The sequence below is a fragment of the Coffea arabica genome, chromosome 3c, assembly GCF_036785885.1.
Source record: "Coffea arabica cultivar ET-39 chromosome 3c, Coffea Arabica ET-39 HiFi, whole genome shotgun sequence".
Classification (NCBI taxonomy): domain Eukaryota; kingdom Viridiplantae; phylum Streptophyta; class Magnoliopsida; order Gentianales; family Rubiaceae; genus Coffea; species Coffea arabica.
Genome location: NC_092314.1, coordinates 8,211,821 through 8,224,134, shown reverse-complemented (window position 1 = coordinate 8,224,134; position 12,314 = coordinate 8,211,821).

Here is a 12,314-nt window from a genome sequence, read left to right as displayed (position 1 = left end):
TAGATATCAGATTGAATTCATCTCATTTCCTTTTCTTTTGAATTTTTTCTTGACACTCTATTTCTAATTTTTCATCATATGTCAAGATTTGTACATTTGGTTCACTGAATTTCTCAAATCATTCTATATAGAACAATTAATGATGCAAATCTTGTGGATGTCCCGAGGATCAAAAGATTTGGATTGATGTGGAAAGAAAAATGATTTACAAATGAGTTTTTTTTTAAAAAAATAAAATCCCAAGCAAAGTGAAATGGTGGTTTAGATATGAATATACAACTAACGTACAAAGGATGAATGAATACTGAATATCGTTATATTTTTCACAAATATTAGACCTAATCTTCATTACTTTATTACTAGATTAAAACCTCATTCATGACTAGGGCTACATACGAGTCGAGCTGCTCGCGAGCAGTTTGAGTTAAAACTCGATTCGAGCTCAGTCAACACTGAAATTAAATCGAGCTCGTGTTTGAACTTGAGTTCAAAGATATTTAGTTCGTTAGCTTGCAAGCCAACTCGATATTATATATATTATTTTAATAGTAAAATTATATATATGTCCATAATATTTTATTGTTTATTAAGAAAAATTACTATTTTATTCATTTTTTAAAATAAAATAATTATTTCTTATTTTTTTAAGTTTGAGCTCGAATTTGAGTTCGCTAAAATTAAATCGAGACTCAACTAGATTAAATTAAAATTCAATTTGACTTGACTCGTTTGCAACCCTATTCATAACTTATTCAAACTAAATAAATGGGATGTGAGATTAATTAATCAACCCGAATAGTATCGAATCAAGTTAACTATATTTTTTTGAATTAACTAAACTATTCTCACGGACATCGCAAAGCGCTATAATAGGGAGGAAAGGGCGTGTTTGAAATCAAATCAGGACTTTCTGTTCACTTGATTAATATCCAATCGTCCATTTACCAACTAAATAAAGTTCTTGGGACAAAAACTGTTTAAATGTAAAATACTTCAAGATTGCAGGTAGCATCTGATTTTTCAGTTGTAAGATCCTTAAAAACCCAACAAAACATTTTCAGAAATGGGCGGTGCCTACGTTGCAGGCCAGAGAATTAATTCAACTTGGCTGGTATATCTGTATCATTTTAAAAGCCACTTGAGCTCTATAGGAGAAACGGTGAAAGTAGATTATTGGTAAAACAAATGATATGGGTAGATCTGGCGGGAATGCAGCCCCAGTTACACCATAGTCAACCTTATACGGGCCATGTATCCTCTAATCCGTGCTCCCATCTACTCTCCCCTTCCCATTCCAGCCACTGCCTGATTCCTCTGATAAGATTGAAGTGAGGGTCAACTGCTAGGTTTTCCCTGACAAGGGTCTTTTCCATTTACTTTAATGCTTCTTTTTTTAACTCTACCAGCCCACAAAAAAAAAAAAAAAAAAACTTAATTCCCTCCCAAGAGTTTTTGTAGGACATGGTTAAACAGGCAGCTTCAAAATTACCAATTTGCTTTCTATTTTCTTGGAAGCCCTAGAAAAATGTATATATACAAAAGCTAATAACATATCCAGAATTGCTTCTTTTTGCTTATGTAGTAAAACCCAGTTATTATTCATTTTTTGGTCGGCTATAATAATTTTGCGTTAGATGAGTAATGACCTGAGTAATTGCTTAAAACAAGGAGGCTGAGCTTCTTTGCTTGAGTCCTCAAGCTTTCACAGTTAAAGGCGACCAAATTGCTTAGAACAAGAAACTTATCTCTTTTATGACTCGTGCTCCTCCACGCAAAGTAGTAAAATCAAATTGTGTAGTAGGCATCGCAATAATTAATTCTTGGACGTGACATCTTGGTCAAGTTGATAAGCAATTGGGACAAAGCTCATGAGCTTTCATTGATGGGTTCATTTGACCTTCTGTCTCCAAGTTGGAATTTGTCTATTTCTGTTTATTTATTTGAAAGCCAGTCTATTAGTTGAAAAGTATATCTTGATGTTCTCTTTGATGCTCGTATCCTCTTTGATAGCTTGGGAAAAATTATTTTGAGTTACCTTATAAATATAAGATGTTCTAAAATCACCCGTTTATTTTATCAACCATGGTTTCATCTCAAATATTTATAGACATTACATCGAAGAAAATGTTATAGTAGTATTCTAAGAAATTATTTCAAGTAATCTTCAATCGGAACAAACTCGTAATTTTTTTCCGTCTGTAAGATCCAAGAAAAACCTCAGTCTGAAGAAGTTTAGCTTATTGAGGTCTGGATGCTTAAAATACTTCAAGTAGGTGCGAAATTCTCTAAATCAAACGATACACCAAATGAAGAGCTTAAAATTTGGTCGTCCATTTTGACTTCTAGGATCCTTGAAAACCCAAACAAAATATGCATAGAAATGTACTATTTGTTCGTGCTTTGTAGGGCAGAGACGAGGTCATTTTGCACGTGCTTTGAGATCAATTGGCGCCGTTTTGTGCCAGTGTTTTGTAAATGCACTTACAGTATTTAATCAAGCAAGAAATAATCATTAATTTTGTTTAATTAGTTATTCTGAACTTATTTATTGCTCTTTTTTGCCTCAAATTTGATTACTAATAATCTTAAACTCTAAGGGTATATAACTAAATTCATCCTATCTTACGTCAGCTATGTGCTCGAAATTCATGCTAGGGGAGGTTAGTGTTATTTTTAAAATCTTAGAGGAGATGGGTACAACTGTTAGGAATCTTAGGGGAGGTATCTGCAATTATTTCATGTGCTATTTGTCCGTCCTTTGTCGGGCAGAGAGAAGGGTCATTCAATTTTTTTTTTTCTTTTCTTCATTTTAAAGGGTCATTCAATTTGGTGGGTAATATATAGTTTTCAAAGCCACTCGAACTTCAAGGAGAACAAGTAGTGAAAGTAGGCAACGCTGTCGAAGGTTTGGGACCAAAACATAATTATGTGACGTGACCTTTAACTAATTTGTAAGAAAAGAATCTTATGTGACTTTTTTTCTTTATTAATTTGTCAAAAATCTAGAAGTTTGGCACCCCACCTGCACTTGTACCACGGCAGGAACAGTTGCAGGTACAATCGTTTCTAGTAATTTTGTGTATTTTATATATCGCATAATTTTATTTACACACGACATAATTTTATTTGCATAACGTGTAACTTTAGAACAAATTTTTATGAATCCTACACACGTTGTTAAAAATAAATTACAAGAAATAATCTGAACCACACAATTTTTTTGGATCAAATCTTGACCGTTAACTGTTCAGGAACAGTCCTTCTGATGACCGTCCCTGCCCCGTCTCCCTCGCACTTCTCCATTTCAAGCTCTCCATGAATGATGACAAGATGTTCACATTCTTGTGCTAAATGAGACGCTGGATTGGCTTTCTTTTGAGTACTAGTTTTTTCAGCCTCACGCGATGCGTGAGGATGCCCTGGGTCTATGTTAATCAAGATCAAATGAAGGCAGGTGAATTAATGTAAAATGCTTATGTATTAATACATGATAGGTGTTAATAAATGTGAGGAATTTGATTTTAAGTAAATTGAATATTGATGTTACTCGTTTACTCATTTGATTTGTAATTTTCTCTTAGATAGTCAGTCATTACCTTAAGATCTTTGCAAATTCTTGATACTATAAATAAATGATGCATTCATTTGAAATGTACAAGTACATACAAATATCATAAATGTGGTGACGCTGATCACTTTTAAAATTATGCACACACTATTTGTATCTAGTCAAGAATGAAATAAGTTTAAACAAGTAAAACCCTTCTTGAAACTTATTGTGAATAAACACAATGGTGATGTCAATAATTTAAAAGAACAATCATCACATTTCTATGCAATAAAAAATGTCAAGAAATTGAGAATTATTCGTGATGTAGTAAAACAAATATGCTTCTAGTAATTGTAGTAAAAAATATCATATTGACAGGTGTTGTTTCTTGTAGTAATCTTTCCAATAAAACGAGTCTTACAAAACTTCTTGCACTCATTGCAATAATTTTTGGGTGTAGTACATAGATCATCGTCATCATTTTTCTTCTTTGCATCTCTTTTTTCTGCAGAGACTATTAGTCAATGACGATGAACTTTTCCTTCTTTTCTTTTGTCAAGCATTCTTTGAAGTAGAACAAATTATAGTAATCTTGAGACATGCAACATGTAGTATATTTTACCTTACAACCTTAATTGCCAATTCACAATTGGACCTTAACTACCATTTGAATCCCGTAAGTATGCCTGGATTTCTGTCTGAATTTGCTACAAAATATCTAAGTATTTGCTTGAACTTGATGCAAATTTCTGATACATTTGTGGGAATGCATTAGTAGGAGAATTACTTAGGAAGTACTAAACAATAGCTAGGAACAACTTGGAGAAATATATCATACTCAGATTCACTGCAATGTATTGTCCCTATTTTCACAAATGCAAAGCGATAGTATCCCTGCATCTACAGATTAGTCTTAGTAGGGACCATCCAATATTGATTTATAAATGACCAAACTACTTATTCGATTATCCACCAAACTGAATAGCTCGTATTCATAGCTTTCTATCTCACTGGTGTTTTGGAGGAAACTATTTATTGATCTTATTTCGGAAAAGATTTGGAATCCAGAGACCTTATTCACTGCCTGAGATAGTCTTTTAAACCTTTGCCACTTTTTTGTATGTTTTTTTTCCGTCGAAGTTTTTGTGGTACTTGCATGATTAGGAAATTAAACTATACTTTAATGAAAAAAACATGTGGCTTTGACCTACAGTATGTCAAAATCGCAAGCAATTGATAGATAGTATTCAATTTCTTGTTTCTTTATATATTTGGCTTGCAGATTTTTCTTGCTAAGCAGACCAAGAATTTTTGTACTTGTGCTTCAAACTTTACTGTTGTTGTAGTTAAGTAATGGTAATTTATGTGAACAATCACCTTAATTTTTTAGAGGATTGCTAATTGATTCCATTCTTGGTACTCTGGCCTTTTATTGTGGTCCTATAGTTCGACATATTAGTTTTCAGAAGGAAACAACAATCATCAAAAGGTTTGTATTTAATTGTAATTTTAGGGGATAGCTGGATAACCCTTCTTCTTATCTTTAAACCCATGAATGGGTTATGGAACGAGCAAAATTTTCGTGCCCCTCCCTCCCCGGGCCTACTTCTGGCATGATATATCAACATAGTGACGATATTGCCCTGAACTTCTTCGAATGTCACATTGTAAGAGCCACTGGAGTTGCTAAAAATTACTCTATAACCGGCCCATGCCTACTGTAGCAATCCCAACTCTCGCTTTTAGTATAGTAAAGATATATTGTAATCATTACGGTATGTGGGTGTTTTTAGATGCCCATTACTTTTTTTGTTCACATTGGCATATAGAAGATATTTATACAATCAGCATTGCTGTATTAAGCGAAACATCGACACGAAATTCTAACTTTACAGCACCGTGACTTAGAATAATTGGATGGTAATTATTCCTGCGACGACAAACACTTTTTCTGGAGGTTATTGTACTTGTTCTTGTAAAAAATAATTTGTGAATGGGCTTTTGAAAATATTCCTTTTTCCTATAGCTGATCACTAAGCTAAAATTTGACGGCAAAAAGTAAGAGCAGCTAACTTATCTGCAACAATGAAAACAAGAAGAAAGAGACAAAAAAAAAAAAAAAAAAAAAGCCCCCACAACTCAATTAAGATAGTTGAAGCATAGTTTTTAGGTTCCCAAAGCTCCAGATCAAGAAACAAAACAAAAGCCCACGTTTTACATAATATCTGTTTTAGTTAAACTACAAAATCCTTACTCGAAGCCAAGGAGATACAATTAAGCATGTTAGTTGATTTGAGAATGATTTTTTTTTTTACATTTCGTCATTTTAAAATTTTAGGAAATCGAGTAGCCTTGCTGTTTTTGGCTTATGACTGACAAGAAGAGAGAGACATATAACTGCAAGAATTTTATATGAAGTTGGAGTTTTCAATCTGTGTTGGGGTGATGTGTCACCTACAAAATGTAAATTAATTGACATAAAATGACAGAGGAATAAAGAATGTTAGGAGAAAGCCTTTAGCACACACACTCAAGAAAACAGTGAACAACTCAGCGCAAATAATCTTTAAAGTGATAAAATTGTTGATAATAAGCTGTTACAATAATCTTAATTTGTGCATGTTTATAAGCATCAGAAAAGTGCAAAAGAAAGGAATGCAATAAAAATACAAAAATCACTTAAAAAAAATAAAATTATAAAAAACCTTCGTGCACATCCAATGTGAATTGGGCCTAGGATCTGACTTGGGGCCTTTGGATCTGGAATTTAGATGTAAAATTCTACAGTCTCTAGAAAAAGAACATTGTATTAGAGTTTAATTTCAATATGCACGTGAAACCAGATTGCATATCAGACAACAGAATGACTGACTTTCCAAATTGTTATTATCGTACCCACAGAGTACTCGTACGAATCGACATATGAATTCTTGATTAGGTAAACAATAATATTGTCGGCGAGCTTTTGATATTACTAGTTGTTCACACGAGTTTGCAATTGGCTAAATGCAATCGTGCTTCATCCGCCCAAACTTTCCACTTTCCAGCCCACCAAAAAGAAAAAAAAAAGGAAAAACTATATAGCAATTGTTTAATAAACCAATTCAGCATTTTAACTGAATGGGTTCAGATGTTAACATGTTCAGATGCGTTTGATAATCAAAACTAGAACATCTGAATTAATTAAGTGGGACTGAATTTTGTAGACAAAACTTGTTCTAATAAATAAGTGATAAACTATTTACCTATCGCTTAATATGATATACATTCAAACGTATCACATTTAGTACTTACAATCCAGTAATTTAATGGATTTTAGACTTCAGATTTCAATTTTATCAACTGCACCCTTAATCCCTATGAATTTCGCATGGTTTTCTTGATGGCAATTGACATTATATAGTAACAGATGTAGCTTGTGCTGGGACATTTTTCTAAGTTGAAGGTTTAGATGCATGATACGAGTGTACAAAAATTTCCATAAACCTTTAGTATGAAGTACGTTCAAATCTAGTTCTTTCATGCAACAACATAATTTTTTACGCCTTTATTACATAATACAAAGTTCCCTTTTCTTTTATACATCAGGTCTAGCTAATTGAGTAAAATTTTGAGCAAATTGCATTCTCACTAGTGCCTCCTATACAGGACATGTTCTCAAAATACTAGTGTGGAACAACATTTTGGCCAAAGAATCACAACTTTATCAAGTAGTTATAGGAGAGGGACATGGCCTATCTGTAGCAGTTGACTATAAAATGGTCCCTAACTCTATGCCCCCTCTTCCAATTTCTTTTATTTTTTGGTGGGCTGGAAAGTGGAAAGTGGAAAGTTTGGGGGAGATGAAGCACAATTGCATTTATAGCCATTTGCAAACTCGTGAGAATAACTAGTAATGTCAAAAGCTCGCCGGCAATATTATTGTTTACCTAATCAAGAATTCATATGTCGATTCATGTGTTTACCTAATTGAAATTGGCTTTGAAGATCGAATGCATCGGTGCAAATATCATCGACAAATATCTCAACTTAGTTGTCCGAAGACATATGGTTGGCCGATGCATCTCTAAAGTCTTAACCAGAAAGGCATAGTTCTTGAAAAGAAAATTATGTTTACACACTCATTTCCTACTAGTTCGTGATTTTCTTACCAATTTCAATTAGGATTTGACTTGTGGGATTATCCCCCCCAATGCAATTAAGTCAGAGAATATATAATTTTACATCTAAGAATTTCAATTAGGATTTTCGCCTGACAGTCCAAAGTTATAATTGGGCCTAGGATCTGACTTGGGTCTAGATCGAAAGGATTCAAGTCAGATCCTTGGCCCAATTCACATCGGATCTGTGCAAAGTTTTTAATAATTTTGTTTTTTTTACAAGTAATTTTTATATTTTATTGCTTTCCTTTCTTTCACACTTTTCTAATGCTCATAAATATGTACAATTAAGTATTATCCTAATAACTTATTGTCAACAATTTTATCACTTTAAACATTATTTTGTTTAAGTTATTCACCATTTTCTTGATTGCGCTAAAGGTTTTCTCCTAAATTTTTTTTATTCTTATTTAGAATAAGATCGTGTATATTTTTCTTAGAACATTTGCTTCCGCGTCAATTCATATAACAAATTTCCATTGTGGAAGCAAAATGTTTTCCCTGCCAAAGTTTTTGAAAACTGGTAAAACTTAGCTGAACAAGAGCGTCTTGAATTCTTTTGTCTCTAAAATTATAGGTTTTGTTTTTCTTTTCCATGAAATGATTGTTAGTCTTTATATTCTTTTACAAAGAGGAGTTTAGTTGTTAAGTTCTTTCTCAGTTTCTCATAAGACCAAATGCAGAACGACAATGCATTTCTTTGGATATCATTTCTAGTTTCATTAAATTTTTGAGCTCAACACAAACCCAATGCTAGCTTTTACTAAGGAAAAAAGTTAAAATGATGTCAAATATACTATGGTGATCGAAGCATTTGTATTTTACCATAAAATAAAACTTTATATGTTCTCTGTTTCGTACATCCTCATGCCCTCCTATTTTGATATTCTCCTTTTCGCAAAAAAAAAAAAAAAAAAAGATTTACTTACATCGAACATTATTGGAACTAGAAAGGCACGTCATTTCTTTTTAACAATTTATTAATGTTCCACCGATTCTGAACACAAAACACACTTTGGAATTTTAAAAGTGAACAATTGATTAGTGCTTAGACGGCAGAGATTTTGTTCTGCTATCGAAGGTCATCACAAATGTCTAAATTAGCTCCAATTTTACGAGTCATGCCACGCGGCAATATGTATATATACATGTGGTGTACCTAATACACAGAAAAACCTCTCGTGGTCTCAAAACATACAAAATAATACCTCATGTTTTGAACTAAATTGTAAACTAACAGAATTTGTGAAACTTAACGAAAATGACAGTTTTGGCCGTTAAACTTATTGGATTCCATTAAATTTACCGTTAAATTTACCGAATTCCATTAAGTTTTCCGTTATGTTTACCGGATTCCATTAAGTTTAACGAATTCTGTTAGTTTACAATTTAGTTCAAAACATGAGGTGTCATTTTGTTTGTTTTGAAATCACATGGGTTTTTCTGTGTATTAGGTATACCACAGGAGGTTTTTTTGTTATTAATCCTATATATATATATATATATATATATATATATATATATATATATATATATTTGGAATAAAAATAGAATCCCTAAAATTATATCTTGATGTAAATTTTTTACTGTAGCTTGGATTAGCTGTTTTTGGAGGTGTTTTTTAAAAACTTTACTGTAGCTTTGTATATGAAAAACTTTTACTGTAGATGTTTTTGGATTGTTTTTAGAGGTATTTTTAAAATATATTTTTGAATATTTTTATAATTTAGAATTTTGTTGAGATTCTTTTTCAATATATACTGGCTCTGTTTCTATATATTAATGTTTATTTATTTATATATATAATATTTTTATTTCAATTTTGTTTTTTAATATGTATATTATTATATATTTAATATACATATACAAATATATATATTAATATACAAATTATAAAACAAAATTGATATGTATATATTTATATATTTATATAAATATATAAAAATATATTTTAAACAAATATTAATATTTATATATAAATACATATATTTATTTCAATTGATATAATATATATAACATACATATTAATATGCATAATTTAAATTACATATTAATATTAATATAATTTATATATATATATATAATAAAATATAAACAATTGAAATACACATATTAATATATATTAATATACTTATTAATATATATTAATATACTTATTATAAAACAAGGTTGAAATAAATATATTTACATATTTATATAAATATATAAATAAATACATAAATATATTTACATATATAGATATATATTTATATTTAAATAAATATATATAAATATATTTTAAACAAAATATTAATATTTATATATAAAAATATAATATTTATTTCAATTGATATAATATATATATTATACATATTAATATACATACTTGAAATATATTAATATTACTATAATTTATATATATCTTATATTCATAATTGAAAAATAAATATCAAAATATACATATTAATATATATATTAATTTACATATTATAAAAATATTTGAAATAAAAATATTTATAAATTTATATAAATATATATAATTAAATATATTTATATATTTAAATAAATAAATATAAATATATTTATAAATATATGTAAATAAATTTAATTATATATATATATATATATTTTGTATTAATATTTATATATAAATATATATTTATTAAACAAAATATATTTTTTGTATATAATATTTATATATATGATAGTCTTCCAATTAATTTGATGGTGGCACGTTTGGAGTTGGTTTCGAAGTCCGAGTCGAATTCAAGGCAATATTTGAAGGAAGATTTTGAAGATTTTAATCTCCATTATTAGTTTTAATATTGGATTAGAAAACTTGGAATATTTTCTTTTATGGTTTCTTTTCCTATTTAGGAGATTAGTTTTATTTGCTAATAGACTTCAATTAGGAAATAAAAATAATAAGGGAAGCTAGATTCCCATTTGATGAGAACTTCAGCCAAAAAAACAAGGAAAGGGCCGACTTTGGAGGGGAAACAAAGTAAACGAGAGGAAAAGAAAGCCGAATCCCGAGTGATTAAGACTTCAGCCAGCAACTGTAAGTGCCCGGTGCAACCCAATGAGTACAAACAATTTCACAATGATGCACAAAGATATATCAAATTTAAGCACAATAAAGAAAACTTAATTAAAGAGAAAAGATAAGAAATGCAAACCAAATATCAATCCAATAGCCTCTTCAATTGATGGCGATGCTAACCAAGATGTACAAGTGAAGGTTCACTCCTTCCTCACCCCAAATACTCTTTGGTTGAGCCAAGGAGTTTTACAACAATTCTAGTTAACCCTCAACAACCTACACTTGAAAGATCACTCACCCAATTAAGAACTATTTTATACAAATGAGGCAACCTTCACCAAGGTTTTACCACTCCAAGTGATAGGTTCACCTTCACCAAGGTTTTCACTTGAGCAACCTCACAACCCAACTTTCCCAACCCCTTATACAACCAACAAAGAATCTTTCTACTCAAAAATCTCACTTGTAAGCTTGTATTTTGTGTTGGCAAAAGTCTCTTGTCTTCTTATGCTTTGGGGTGTTTATAGAAGGTGAGAAATGGCTTCAAAAGGCTCTCCAACGGTCAAATATTAAATGCTGTCAAAACTAGCCGTTGGCCTGTCGGACGTCCGAACCACCTATCGATCGTCCGAACCCTGCGTCCGAACGTTGACAGAGAGTCATCAAATCTTTGCAAAATTTTTCGGACGTCCGATGCGATCGATGTGCGTCCGACAGAGTTTTCTTCTTGATGTTCTTCATCCTTTCGGACGTCCGATAGCGTCCGACATGAGTGCCCTGTTTTAGCTTCTTCTTTTATGCCACAAGAATCTGTTCTAACAAATTACTCACATAAAAACATTAGCCCAAATCTACATTTTGGTTTGTTAATCATCAAAACCAAGGATTGATCGACCAAGGTCAACAATCTCCCCCTTTTTGATGATGACAAACAAAATGAAGATTTCTTTTATCAAATAAGTTCAAATAAAGCTCCCCCTTAGAAAGTGCCAACATACAAAGAAATTTCAATAAATCCTACTCCCCCTTTTGGCATCAATCAAAAACAAACTCCCCCTTTATTTTTCAAATCAAAACCATATTGAATATCAAAAATTTCAATTGTACTTACAACCATATAGCACTTCTTGGATCAAATCATCATGATGTACCTAAATATGAGAAATTTCATTTGGTACCCTTTCTTTATAGGGTTCTTGGGAGTTAATACGACATGATCTAGCAATCCACATGGATTTCATGCCTTTTCTCATATTTTTCTTTACATAGCAATCATTTTGCATATGTCCAAATTTGCAACAAAAGTGACACATGATAGAAGTATTTTGCACATAGGTGGATTTCATGCAACTAATTTTCTTACTTCTTATCATAGCAAACTTATTTGTGCCTTGAAAAGATTTGCTTTCTTTTGTTTGAGAAAACTTTTGTTTTTCATTTTGGAGAAACTCGTTCAAGTCATTAATTCTTTTCTTTAACACATTTTGTTCCTCCAACATTTTTTCATAAAACTTTGTTTTCTCTTCTAACTTCCTTTTCAAATTATTTTTGCAATCAAAAACACTTTTTTGATTTTTTAAAT